We start from the raw sequence: 13062 nt of genomic DNA on the forward strand, positions 1-13062 counted from the left end.
AGTACTTTTTATCATCAATATTAAGGAATTGTGTACTTAAAACTCACTCCTATATTTTGCTAAAAACTTTCTTGTAAGTTAGTTTTGTCTTATTTCAAGTGTAAGTCATTTGCACTAGCAGCAAAATGTGGTTCTATAAAGTGGAACCAAATACTAAGGTTCGCCACACTTTCCATATTTTTTAATTGTAAAGAAAAAAAGGGGAAAATGAAACCATGCAGCTTTTATTTGTTACACTTCACAGTTGTCCTCTATGTTTTTTGGTCTATCAGAGAACGCATACGGTCGTAACGCTGCAACGTTTGGAAGTTCAAGGAATACTTTTGCTAGGTTGTGTGTGCTTGTGAATCTCGTTTGGGACCAATTTACAGAACCAATCAGGAATGCTGGACTCTGGCTTTGTCTATTCTGAGAACCTCTGGTACTCTTCCCTCCCACTCCACCCCCCACGCCGCGCTGAAGGTCACAACAAATCACCCAACACACACATTTACGTTAACTATGGACTCAAACGTTACCCTCTACTCTATTAAAGCAAAGTTTCTTCTGACTTATCAATCCAACATGGCTGTCGTCTTTCTTTCTTTGGCTCTGTTGGACCAAAGCAGAACAAATATGTTGTATTCTAAGAGGAACATGGTAATAAATTCCCCAGCGGATGAGTGGAAACTGGGTGTTTTTGTGGTGTTGGCTTCACCTCGTAGTGATTCCGGAGCCAGCGCTTCATGCGCCATGTTTCTCTCTATTAATAAAAACCCGTGTATTTATAGTAGCGCGTTTAATGCCACGCAGCTCCTGAAATAATCTCTCCTAAGGTTGCGGCCGCACAATAGTGCACATCCCTGGCAGCTCCTGACATCACCGACCTGCCGCAGCGCAGTTCAGAGGACAGCGGCTCCTCAGCATCAAAGTCAAAGGAGCCCCGGTGAGCTCATGTTTGGGTTTCAGGGCGAGCCGAGCCCGAACCGACCTCCTCTAAGTCACCGGCTCTGGACGCAAATCATTGTCTAAAAATGAGAATGATGCTCTGTCAGAGTGAAGAAGAAGAAGAAAATAAAAAGATAAATCCTCCTCTGCTGAGATGCTCCCAGCTCTCCCCCCTCCAACAGTCACACACACACACACACCCCACTCCCTCCTCTCAGTGTGTACAGTGCATGAAATATCTGGGATACAAAAATAGCCGGCTTGGGTTTAGCGCTATGACAAAAACGTAGCTTTCCTTTTGTGTCAATTGAGACGGAGGCTCCGCACCAATGGGCTGCGGAGGAGGTGGCATATGCTAATGAGGGACAGATGTCCAATGATCGTGACCTTGAGGAGCGGGCTATAAAGCGGGACACATCTGAGGGAGGTTTCACTGCTGAGGTCAGCGCGCTGCGTCTTTGGCGCTGTGTGGACGCTTTGGGAATTTTTTTTTTTTTTTTTGCGCGCATAGTGGTTGCACTTTTAAAGAAACTTCAGCAGAATACTCAGCCTTTTTAGATTTCTCTTTTAATCTTAGTCCATATATATGTATGTATTTTTATAGTACAGTCTCATTTGGTGATAATAGAGATGAACTCTAAAAAAAAATAAAATAAATAAATTTAAAAAAGGCCAAGCAAGCAACGCGTTCCAGAAACCCAAGGCCCGAGCGCAAAGATTTGTTTTCCCACCGAAAGGATTTCCACAAGTCGTCTCCAGCTGGTCTCTAATGTCGCGCTGTGAGGTGAAGGAGTTTGAGGGGTTGAGTGGGTGGATGTGTGTGTGGGGCGGCTGTGAGGGCGAGGGGGGGGGGGGGGGGGGGGGGGGGGGGGGTAAATTGCGCCGCTTTTACGCGCGACTGAAGTGGAGCTGCTGGTGGCGCGCCTCCCACGGAAGGGTCCCGTACAGGCAAGGCCTTGTTTGATTTACACGGCATGTGTGTGGAAAAATGAGCGAGTTTGGGTCTGACATGAGCTTTTAGAGATTTGTCTGCGAGTTAGAAATGTTCAAATGCAAACTTGAAAGGAGATAAGATGCGAAGAGATTAAAGAGAAGTAGGACAAAATTACGATTTAAGCCAAAAGAAATCAAACTTCTACTTGTTTTAAGGCAAAATATTTTAATTGTGCGCACTTATAATATTATTTAAATATATCTCATTTTATTTACATAGATTTACTTATTTTTATGATATATTGGCAGCAATTTTATTTCATTTCATGATGTCTTTATGACGTAGAGCACGTTGAACTGCCTTGGTGCTGACTTATTTATTGAATCGTGACATTAAATTAGAAGTAAACCACTTAAAACATTAAACATATTTTCTAATGACAGTGGAAAATGTAACAACACTCTGCTGTGCTTTTAGGTTAAACACAAGTCTGGATCCAGAGGAACCAGAGGAACTGATTGTGTGAGCCTTCATCCTGGTCTGTTACTCCGTCTCTCCTCAGCTTCCTGTGTGATCCCTTCATTCGCTTCGCAGCAGAGGAATATAAACGCGGAGCAGCTCAAGACGCTCCATGTGAGTGAAAACTCGCCGTTCTGCCTCCATGCTCCATCCATTCAGAAGCAGGATTAAATCAAATAATAAGAGGTCAGGTGTGAGCTGGACTCAGGACGGGGTTACGGGTCAGGTAGGATCTTAATATTCTTAATCTCATGCCATGTTCCTCCTCAGGCCTCCTCTGATCTCTGATCTCCCCCGTTGTCATGGCGAATCCACACAAACCGAGACAGCGCTCCAACCCTTACAGTCAATTTCTGTCAGGGTTTTCTCTTCAGTGAGTACAAACGCACACTTAAGTACCAGGCGCATGCATGGAAACACACACAACACGCATCACTTGTGGGAACTTCTCATTGACTTCCATTAATTTCTATAGCCTAACCCTTAACATAATCCTAACCCTTACAATCACATACATAACCACTAACCCAAAAACAACTATTTCCCTCTTGGGGATCAAGAAAATGTCCCCAGAAGGAGCAATGGTCCCCATAACCCCACATTGTAGACAGAAACGGGTTTCCATAAGGATATAAAAACCTGGTACACACACACACACACACACGCAGAACATGTACATGTGGAAACCACAACTACGGCAGCTTCTTCCATTTCTGTTTGATTTAGAAAGTGAAAAAAAAAAAACAAGCGTTAAACAGCTGACCTTATAAAGTCAGACGTTTAACAGGATTTTCTCGTTTTTCCAAGTTTTTTGGGAGGATCTGCTCTGACACTGTGTGTCAACCAGACCCACCATCAGCCAACCGAACGGGATGCACAGAAAATGTAGATTAGAACAATACATGTTATTTCTAGGATGAGATATTTATATTAATAATGACTTGATTAAAAACAACACGGTGGTTGGTAGAACCAGACACTATCAACATAAATATATCAGTGGAGCCGTGATCCAATGAATGTTTGTCTTTGCATCTTTTCCTTTAAAATAAGTTTCATTCTGACCTTTTGGCTAATTTTCGCTATATTGAGAATATTGAGACCCCCACTGTATTTCTGGCGGTCTTATGTTAGGTTTTCAGGTAGCCGGTTGTATCAAACCTTTACACGCTAATCAAAGAGAGCAAAGGAAGCTGTCAAAAGAAGGACGCGGCCGGCCAGCTCCGTCCATTACATCATGTGTTTCAGCAGTTTTTTAAATGTTTGAATGTCATTCTATCCTTCAGAAATAATAATCCTTTTATTATCATCCCTCTTTCCGCTTTTATGTTTTTGTTTTTTGCAGTTTTCTTTCATCGTTCATTTTTAAAACACCTCATTTTATTTATTTTGTCTTTCAATTTGTTTTCTCATGGCCTTCCTTTTGTTCTTGTTTTGATTCAGAATTTCTTCTGGTTAAAAATAATTCTGATTCTGATTCTCGTCTTCATTTTACAGCAAAGCTCAGTCACTAAATTAGAGAAGCAATTTAAACCGACTCAATTGGTAATTATTGGAAGACGGCGGAATAAAATAGAAATAATACGATGCAGTTATTATTAAAGTGTTGACATTTTTAATTTGAATCAAGTGGAGAAGCTTATGAGGACCAGATTAATAGAGCAACAAGACATTTGCCATTCACAATATGTATAAAAAAGGAAATAAAACAAAATATGACATTTTTTCCTGTCCCTGAAAGGTGGCCATGTTGGGTGTCTATCAACCCAGCAGGAAAAATCACTTTGTCTCAGCACTCTGTAACCTTCCCATAAAGATGTAGAAATTTTTTCCCCCCATAACATAAAAAGAGTTTTCTCATCTGGACAACAATCAGAGATATCAAGCCGGGGTTCCCCAAGCAAACCCACTTCTAGACCGCTACTGTTTTTGATATTTGAGTTTTTACATTTTATCCAGCATGGACTAAACTCTAGATAAAAAACGAATGACAGCACATCTATTCTTACCTCCATTTTCTTTTCTTTCTTTTCAAGGAGGATGTGGCAGACTGGCTTGTTGAAGTCCTTCGTGAAAGCAGCAGCATCCACGTGAGTGACGGCCGCGGTCTCTGCACAAAACAGGAAGTCATGCTGAAACCTCGAAGGAGACGTTTAGACGGCTAAAGCGGGATCTTCACCGTGAGTTTATTTATATCTGAATTACCTGGCTAATAAGTAGCAATATAAATATGTTAAAACTCCTTTTGTACATGGTAAATTGTGATCTTTTTTTAATCTACTTTTTCTGGTTCAAATAAGTTCATAAGCACAGGCTGCACTGCGTTTGGCTGCAGCAGCTCAGATCAGCTTCAGAAAACAGAAAAGTATCTATGGTCAAAATCAAAATGAAATTTGTGCATTTTGATTATTTTTTTTATTCAATAAGTTTTAAGGAAACCAAAATTTATATCCATTTTCTTCCTCAAGGCATCAGTAAACTTTTAAAAATTGATCCGATTCCAATTATTTTTGCTTTTACAGAAACCAGAAATTTCTGGAGGAATCAAAGGAAGTCAAAATAATCAGTTCCTCTCACTCTCTCGCAGCGTCTGTCCCAAAGCCCGGCAGATGGGAGAAGATCTGTGAAGGAGGAGTTCATTTTCTTTTCTTTTTTTTTTGACAATGTGAGCCTTATGCGTGTTGTGCTTCAGTTTTTAGATGAACTTTAAATCTCGTCAGTGTTTTTGGGTTAACGGGGGAATCGTGAGCAGCGGTCGGATGGACCGGAGGCAGTTAAGACTTGCAGTGATGTTTAGGGCAATGATCTCATGAACATCACTTTAAGTCTGTGCTGGCTCCGCTCCGAAACGTCGAGGATCCCAGTTGGTGGCCGACAAAAATAAGGATAACATGGTGCATGAAATGATCTTGTCACAGTTTGTAAAGTCTTTTTTTTTTCTTGCCTGAGGAAGATATTTTACTCACCGTGTTTTATTTTTGTTCTTTTGCAATGATTTTTCTTTCTTCTTGCAGAAAAACAATCGGACTCGGCAGTCGTCCTCTCCGGGTGTCAATGACAGCCGGCTGCACACAGTCAAGGTGAGACGGTGTGTGAAGCTCAGCAGCCTGAGCTGCATGCTGCTCAAATTCATACATTTGACATTCCCAACAAGCAACAGCTTAATCAATGGTAAACATGAAACAAATGCAATTATAAAGCCTGATGTGTTGACAGAGATCAGACCTTTTCTGGATGAGACCGATTTCCATTTTCTTTGAGGTCTGAGAAGCCAGTTCCAGTTTTGACCGATGCAGATATTTTTTAATCCAAGGAAAAATGTGAGAATTATAACATTACCACAATTCATTCATCAATGTATATGCCTCTACTAATAATAATGATAATAATAATACATTTTAAATTGTACTCAATTTTAATGAATTTAATGAAAAGGGTAAAAATTTGATTTTCTAGGATCTCATTTGCAGATAATTGATGTATCTCCAATTTAAATAAGCAGCAAAAATTTGCTTAAACAATATCTGAGTTTAGTAAATAAATCATCAGTAAGGCATATTAACTATAATAAATGTTAATATTTGTATTCTGACAGATTTAGTTTTGCGGTGCCAATTTTCAACAATCTCTGCAGAGAAAATACGGTTTGAATCACTAAAGTGTAATTTATTTGCAAAAAAGTTTTAGGTTAATTCTCCCCAGCAAACAAACAACAAAGGACTAAATCTGAGTGTTATGCCTAGAGTAAATAGCATTCTCACATTTAATTTAGAGGCTGAACAACTGAATCTTATCTTATTTTTTGGTCCGTTTTGTTTTGTTGTCAGAATTATTTCCTCAAAGTTTTACAAAGATCTTCAGGGTCACTTGAGGAGCTCCACAATGCAAAATAAGGCTTAAAAACCAACTTACAGAGATGATAGACATGTATGTTTTCCCTCCCTTTGATTTAAAATCTCTTGATCGCTGACGTTCCCATGCAGAGGAAAGTCCTTGACCCCCTGGCTCCGAGGCGGGACTCCCCCCTGCCCCATTTCGCAGTTGTTTCTCTGAACAGGTTTAATAACACCGCGAAACGCCACGAGCCCTCCGTGATACTCTACACCTTTGCATTCAGTCTTCTGCCAAAGAATGACCGGTATGCAAGGGCAATGTCATCGGCGTGTGTGAGGCGTGTGCTTGCCCTTGTATGGTTACCCGGCGTGTGTGTGGCCCCACTGTTAATAAGACCCCCCTCTGGACCCTCCCGGTCCCATTCACACACGTTACGCTCTCAGGTCTCTGTCCATTCTCCTTCTCTGCTTTTCTAATTTAGACAATGCCGACGGTGTCCTCAGGGCCAGGTGGTGACATGCGTCAAGCAGCAGCTGCTCGGGGCCCTCCCTAAAAATACTAACCCCTCCCTGGATGCCCCGATGGCCCCTTTTGTCCACAGCGTCTGTATTTCTGAGCGGCCACATTGATGGGATGAGTGGTGAGTGACGGAGGATTAAAGCCGCCCGTCCAACAGAGGGCTTTGGTTCCTAAATAACCACAAACTCTCACCTTTGAGGGGTGCGCGGTACAGAGCCATGTTAGAAATGCAATCAGCTCCCCCCCCCCACACACACACGCCCACGCACCCCCACACTCTCTCCAGGCCTCAATGGGAGGTACTTGACCAATCTGCTTTGGGTTCCTATTTAGGAACTGTGAGAGCCCTTCCAGCTGGGACCAACACAACCTGGCAACCCTGTTTGTCTTCACATAAAACCAGCTAAGGGTGTGTGACTTCATGTGTAGGATTAGATATGACAGAGTGGGTTGCAGCGGAGCAGGAGCCAAAAATCAGGCACCAAGGAGAAGGCAATAAATAAACGGGGAAGTCCCCGGATAAAAATTTCTCACCCTCTTGCTCCCAGTTTCTTAAACCGAACATAAAGTTACCTTAACGGCCTCATTAGAGATTACAAAACCATTCTCACAGACACACCCGGTTTTAGTTGCAACTCCAGGTCAGACGGTTCCACAAACTCGTCATTAGCCTGGAAGGCATCTAATAGGGGATTTTTTTTGTTATCAGTTCAAACTTTTGCTGCGAGGGTCAGACAGGTCACTTGCAGGCTACAAAAATCTATTTTTAGAGTGGAAAACTAAAAACTACATCCCCTGCGACAATGTAATCTGGTCAACAATGCAATGTATTAAGTATGCAAGGTGTTAATGAAACATATAAAGTTGCCAAATTTTTGTAGAGAAGGAATCTGTAAACCATTGTTGATCTGAAACATAAAGAAGTTGCACTGTTGCCAAATTAACAGACAGGCATGTAACTTTCACATTTTTGCAGGTCGATTCTTCATGTTTTTGGGCTGCAAAAATAGAAAAATAAATGGCCCCCAGGTTGCACTTTGGACAACCAGTGTGCTTTTAATTTGAGTTGAGTTCAGGATCACTCTAAAAGCGTTACGTTTGCCTCCTGTAATCTGTTTGAGACGAATTTTGATCTTCATCCTGTTGGAACAATCATTGGGTTCAAGTTTCCATCGGAAAGCCTTTGATTTTAGGTGGAGTTGAAGAATTTGGAGGTAATTTCTCTCCATTATTCCACCAATTATCCACCGTAAGCTAAAGGGCCAACAGCATGACGCCATCGCCACAATGCTTGACAATTTGAAGAGGGTCTGTTGGTTTGAAAGTCGCACATTGACCCCTTCTTGTCATTGTATCAAGATAGTTGAATCTTTGATGCCTCTGACCATAAAATTATTCTCCAGAAGGTTGATTTTCTGTTTTTCTGGTCCTTCTTCAGTTGATGTTAAATTTTCTGGCCAGTTCGTGGTCAGCTTTAGCCTTGGTGGTTCCTGGGCTCTTCTTGAACACCCAAAAGAATTTCTTCTGAATTTTTTTGAACTTTTTGAAGAAAAAAAATTATAGTAATAGTCACAAAAGTGGCAAGATGTACTATCAGTCTATCCTGATAAAATGTCAGTTCAGATGCATCAACATCTCAAAATTCGTACAACAAAGTTTTATATAATGAATCCTCCAATTTTAGAGGAACAAACTTCCCAATGGCCTCAGTAAATCCCCTTCTAAGTTACATTACATTCATGTATTTTTAATTTCAAGCAGACCTGAAAACTAAAAAAAGCTCAAATTCCCTTCCCTTCTAGCACACTTGGTGCTAGAAGTTTTATTTAAATCCTCCTTCAACTCTTATTTTTATTTCCTTATTTTCAGAAATCTTTGGACCTTCTGCTATGTCTCCAAACAAAATAAAACCTAAACCGTCTGCTGACAACCGCTGCAACTGAGAACGAGATAATCTCTCTGAAGGAGGAAGGAAGCGGAAAGCCGGAGGACGCTCCTCAGGTCGAGTGGAAAAAACTGCAGGAGGCGGCAGGTCATCCTGAGAGCCGCTAATCAACGTTAACACCTCAGCAGGAAGCAGCAGGGTCCCAGAGAGGACGATAAGGAGATATCTAGGATAGGAACTGGATGGCTGTGTAGACTTTCATTGATGTGACTGAAAATTTTTGGCTGCTCCATCTGTAGACTCCTTTGTGGTGAAGCAGAGAGACAGCATGCTGGCTTTTGAGTCTAAGGAACTGTGCAAGCATTTATTGCATCGTTTATCGTGGTAAATTCCTTAAAAGAATTTTGATTTATTGTCACAATAAATTCCAATGAATGTTTAAAACCCCCAAAAGATGTCCGTATTATCTGCGCTGTTACTTTTACTATCATTTGTTTTATGAGAGTAGCAATACATACCAATACATTTTTAAATGTGACTAAATGTGGTTAGTGTGTGGTGTTAAATACAAATCCCTTCTTCATGTGACTGGTGTCCTAAAGAAGCTTTACAAACAACTTGTTTTTCAAGTGAGGCATTTGTGTTTGTGACAGGATGGTTTGTGCCATGCAGTCACAGCCAAAAAAGTAGCAAATAGTTCTTCTAAACTTATTGTTATCACAATAGTACCACAAAATATTGCGACAAAACTTTAAGTCCATATTGCCCATCACTATAGCTCAGCTTATGCTAAGTTAAAAGCTAATCACAGCTTAGCTTTTGTTACAGGATTTGTTTTAGGCTCTCGTGGCCGGGACTCGAACTTGTGAAGCCCACGTCATAAGACCTTTCAGGCTCAAGTTCGCGCGCGTCGTAAGTATCGAGTTTAGGATTAGGATTTTTAAAAATTAGGATTTTCCGGTTTAGGATTTTCAAAATAAAAGATCTGGAAGTAGTTCATTATTTCTTGCGCGACCCGGTACCAATTGGTCCGCGGACTGGTACCGGTCCGCGGACCGGTGGTTGGGGACCACTGCTCTATCCCACTGCCCAAATTAAGGCAAATATTTTATCCAAGAGCTTCATTCTCGTTCGCTCTCCAAAGGAAAAAAAAGAAAAGGAATAAACAAGCCCGAAAGCAAACAAAAGAACAGAAAGCGCAAATAAATAACTAAAAACTAGCAATTCCAGTGTGAGCCTTATGATGCTACTGACAGGACTAGCTTCCTGTATGCGCGATGGCCCGGAGCAGCTAGCTCGATAAACCGTCTACAACTCGGCTCATGACGCTTCAGAATGGAACTAAATGACCTTTGGAGGAATTTATTAAAATTAGCCAGCGGGCTTAGAACAAGGACTAAATTTAGACGAGCCTGGACGTAATCCCTCTGTTGAAAATGAACTCGCACGGCACAGCCATCTCGTGTGATGTCTCATGTGGTTCTGGGTGACTGTGTACACCGCTGCTAATAAACATGTCGCCTTGTGCATCTCAGTTTGTCCAGTGATGCAAGGCGTGGACACCACGGTCAAGCATTTCATCACTGCAGACACCCAAATTAAGACTGTAAAGCCTCCGACTAGGAGGGTTTTCGGGGAACAGATCAGTAAACAAATGCTGAGGCTGAAGTTGAGTTTGTATTTTAAGGATCGTCTTTTAATCATTTCTAAAGTTCCCTCGGAGTATTTAAGGCGGAGACAGAAAAGAGAGAGTTAACAGAAGAGGTTTAAAACTCAGATGAAAGATGGACGTGTAGCTTCCTTCAGTATGGACCTTACCAAGCTCTGCCCACAACCGACCCACGTGACCGCAAGTCTCACAAACAAAGCCTCGCGGCTGGTTGTTTCTATGTAAACACGACTCGATTAGTGCATCATTTCTAATGGATTTTCACAATATATCAGCTACTATAATGGACAGAGGAACTAACAAGTTCAGGTCATCATCTGGGAGGAGGTTACTGGTTTCTCAGTCACAAGCTTGCGCTTGTGACTGCGCTTTCAAACCTGAGGCCAGCAGGTGTCAGTCAGTTATGGTAGATCTGACATTTGGTTTGATGACGTCGATATGAGAAGCTACAGACTGATAGCAGGAACCAAAGAGCTCTGTAAAGGTAAAGGCAAATCTTCTGAAGTTGGGATATAATTAATTTAATTTCACATAATTATTGCGGTAGAAGCCATTTGTTTGTTAAAATTTTATTAAATATATTTGTTCTATTTGATGTTTGTTGTGAATGACATAAACTCACAAACGAACGAGGTAATTAGTCCAACGTTTAGAAACTACAGCGGCTGTAATGCGCCACAGCAAAGGTAAACAAAGGTAAAATAACATGAACAGGCGATCAACTCAAAACCACTCCTACCTTTTTACTCTCTCTCTCTCTCTTTGTAGTTTAAGCACACCTGTTACCGTGGCAACCGCCTGCGCCCCGCAAGACGAGCAAAGATTACGTTAAAAACATAACATTCAGTTCGTTACGGTATCAAGTTTCCAGGCTTGATATTTATTTCTCGATTATTAATCAGAGCTTCCCTGAACACAGCGATGGTTGATCGACTAGCTGTACTTGGTGCTAGCGTGGCTAACACGAGTAACAGTTTAGTATAAAGCCTTTTCTGCTAAAATAAAATCTTTAGTGTATGTCAGATACAGACACATTGCATATTGATCTGTTTAGCTAACGTAAGACTGTGTAGCAGACAGGCTTCAAGGTGTAGAAGTTGTATCAGTTCTGCCATTATGCTGTACTTAGCTAACGGGAAGCTAAGTGTGTTTGTGAGACGGCCACGCACGTGACCACGTAGAATGGGCATCAGCCAATGAAAAGCGGCCCCTGTGGTAAGGTCCATTGTGAGAGATGAACTACGTCACATTAGCCACCTGTTGCTTTCTGCAGCCACCAGGAGCTCGACATTAAACCAAAGAATTAAAATGAGTTGAACAGCCTAACTCAAAAAATAAAATAAAGCTTAAATAATACCTGAACCCCGAATCCAACATGAGTTGAAAAGGAAGCTTCGGGCTGACGAGCAGGACCAGAAGGCAGAGAACGAAGGAGGAAGTTCGAGCCATCACTTCCGATCAGTCATAATGGCCAACAGTCATCTCCCCGACTCCAACGTCTCTCTGGTCGGCTTTTTGCCTGCTTTTTGCAAAGTTAAAAAAATTTTAAAAAACAATAATTTGTTTTATTTAGCCGGTCAAAGAAATTTTTCAGTCATGTTTTCACCTTTATTCATACAAAATACATAATTTACCAGCTAAATGTTCAGTTTACAAAATAAATATTTAGCTTTCAAATTAAATACTTAAAAAGCAAAATATCTAGTTCCCAAACAAATTGAAGCCAAATGCTTAGTTTTAAGCTAAATATTTAGTTCCCAAATAAGCATTTATTTTGCTAATTAAATATTTTGTTCCAAACTATTAATATGAAAGCTAAGTTTCTAAATATTTAGCTTGCCACCTAAATATTTAATTTCCAAACTAAATTTCCAAACTAAATCATGCCAACATGGTGAAATATGACTGAAAAATGGAACACCCACGTTTTTCTCCGACAGGCTTAAATAAGCTAAGCAAAAATTAAATTAATAAAAAATTAAATAAGCAAAAATTAATTGCTGTTAATTTTTGACTGTGTAACTTGACAAACAATGCAGCCTTGTAGACTTAAAGAGAAACGCCAAAAAGCAACTGAGGTGGATTAGTACTTAGTGCTTCCCAAAAACTGATGTCACCCAACACCTGCTGTCCTGTGGAATAGTCAGTTTTCTTTAAGTTAATGAAAATCACTAAACTGTAGAAGAACTGCATGTTTTTCAAAATTTCTACAAATGACAATCTCAAAAGTGGATAAAAAAGCAAATGTATACAACGCCCTTTACTTTGACATTGAAAAAATAAAATCCATTGCAACCAATGGCCTTCGCCAGTCACTTGATTAGCAAACTGGAGTTCCTCCAAGTAATTTAATCTACGCATGAGTCCGGCTGTCCTGTGAAGGCCTCAGAAACAAACAGCATCATGAAGATCAAGAAACACAGCAGAAGGGTAGAGGAGGAAGGTGTGGTGAAATCCAAAGCAGTTAGTTTTTGAAACATCCAAAGCTTCAGACATCACACTGAACAATGTTTAATCTGTCTTCGGATAGTGAAGACTGCAAATGGAAACCGAGAAAAAGTCATCCACTAAGGCAGGGGTGTAAAAACCTTTTGACATGTGGGGCCAAAATTGTAGAGTAGAAATTTATTAGTTCATCAAGCAAATTAGCCTCAATGACAAAATGATTTTGCAGATTTGATTTATCAAACGAATGGCGTCCAGTTTTCAAATTCTTTTGGGCTTTATTGAACAAACTTATCCTCTGTCATAAGAACAGAATTTGTGTCACTTTCT

General features: G+C 40.7%; 1 long non-coding RNA gene across 3 annotated transcripts; it reads left to right on the top strand.

The window, feature by feature from the left end:
• The first annotated feature begins 1338 nt into the window (after nucleotides 1-1338).
• On the top strand, nucleotides 1339-9161 carry LOC116711214 (uncharacterized). Of its 3 annotated transcripts, XR_004337192.1 has the most exons (7): nucleotides 1339-1711; nucleotides 2339-2494; nucleotides 2651-2753; nucleotides 4417-4560; nucleotides 4968-5045; nucleotides 5395-5460; nucleotides 8603-9161. It is a non-coding gene; the product is annotated as an uncharacterized LOC116711214 (long non-coding RNA). The 3 variants fall into 3 exon arrangements; XR_004337190.1 differs by lacking the exon at nucleotides 4968-5045 and having other exon boundaries at nucleotides 1346-1711; XR_004337191.1 differs by lacking the exon at nucleotides 4968-5045 and having other exon boundaries at nucleotides 1350-1711; nucleotides 2424-2494.
• Nucleotides 9162-13062: the final 3901 nt, after the last annotated feature.

This window comes from Xiphophorus hellerii, chromosome 20 (genome assembly GCF_003331165.1).
Source record: "Xiphophorus hellerii strain 12219 chromosome 20, Xiphophorus_hellerii-4.1, whole genome shotgun sequence".
In the NCBI taxonomy this organism is placed as follows: Eukaryota; Metazoa; Chordata; class Actinopteri; order Cyprinodontiformes; family Poeciliidae; genus Xiphophorus; species Xiphophorus hellerii.